General features: G+C 54.7%; 1 non-coding gene across 1 annotated transcript; it reads right to left on the reverse strand.

Moving 5' to 3' along the window:
• Positions 1 to 907: 907 nt before the first annotated feature.
• LOC144336115 (U2 spliceosomal RNA) lies at positions 908 to 1,098 on the reverse strand. The gene has a single exon (XR_013407566.1). It is a non-coding gene; the product is annotated as a U2 spliceosomal RNA (small nuclear RNA).
• Between the last annotated feature and the right edge of the window lie 254 nt (positions 1,099 to 1,352).

Here is a 1,352-nt window from a genome sequence, read left to right on the forward strand (position 1 = left end):
GTGCGTTGGCACCTGCCTTCAAGTGCCAGCTACTCAGCGGGCCGAAGAGGAAGAACTTCCTACTAGAAGGACACATGGACACGTATGTTGATTTACAGTAGCAAAGACTTGGAACCAACTCGAATGCCCATCAACGATAGGCTGGATAAGGAAAACGTGGCACGTATACACCATGGAATTACTAGGCAGCCATAAAAAAGGATGAGTTCATGTCCTTCATTCTCAGCAGACTGACACAGGAACCGAAACCCAAACTCCTAAGTGGGAGTTGAACGGTGAGAACACATGGACACAGGAAGGGGAACATCACACACCGGGCCCTGGCGGGGCGTGGGGTGCAAGGGGAGAGAGAGCATTCGAACAAATACCCAACGCATGCAGGACTTCAAACCTAGATGACTGGTTGATAGGTGCAGCAGAGCACCGTGGCACACGTACACCTATGTTCCAAACGTGCACGTCCTGCACATGTACCCCAGAACTTGTGGGGGGGCGGAGGGGGGATACCAAAAAGGAGGGGGGGGAGACAGAGAGAGAGACATAGAGAGAGAGAGAGAGAGAGAGAGAGAGGAAGGAAGGGAGTGAGTTCAATTCCGGGTGGATCCCATTCCCTTAAAAGGTCACCACCACTCGACTGCCAAGCTGAGATCTAACGTCCTCCAAAGGAGTAGTCAGTCGGCTGCGGGGGGGTCGTAGCCTTCCCAAAGCGCTGCAGTCACAGCGTAAATGGAAGCGTGCCAGGGAGCAAGGCCTACCGTCTGCCGCCCGCAGGTCAGAAACCCCACGGTACTCCAACGAGCAGTTGAAGCGGCAAGACGGCGTATCACACACGCTTGGCGTGCAAGCCGCCCCGCCCATGCTCTCTCTCTCACCCCTTCTACTTTTAGCAAACGCGTTGTATCCCCGGAGGGGGTGCACCGTTCCTGGAGGTACTGCAATACCAGGTCGATGCGTGGAGTGGACGGAGCAAGCTCCTATTCCATCTCCCTGCTCCAAAAATCCATTTAATATATTGTTCTCGGATAGAGGACGTATCAGATATTAAACTGATAAGAACAGATACTACACTTGATCTTAGCCAAAAGGCCGAGAAGCGATGCCGTCGCCTTCGCGCCCGCCGTCACCGTCCCACTCTCATCCACATTCAAGTCGCGGTGAGAGCCCCACCCGCGCTCCTTGCCCCATCCCCTCTGTCTCGTCCACCCCACTATGGACGCCGTTACACACTCGGGCTCATTTCTTATTCTCCACCTTTGAAAAGGGAAATCTTACACCCGTGCTTGGATCCGGCGTTCCCGGGCTTTCATTTCGAATTTGCATACCCCGCCCTTTCACGGAGGGCGCGGCCTCCG

Source organism: Macaca mulatta, chromosome 16, assembly GCF_049350105.2.
Source record: "Macaca mulatta isolate MMU2019108-1 chromosome 16, T2T-MMU8v2.0, whole genome shotgun sequence".
Classification (NCBI taxonomy): domain Eukaryota; kingdom Metazoa; phylum Chordata; class Mammalia; order Primates; family Cercopithecidae; genus Macaca; species Macaca mulatta.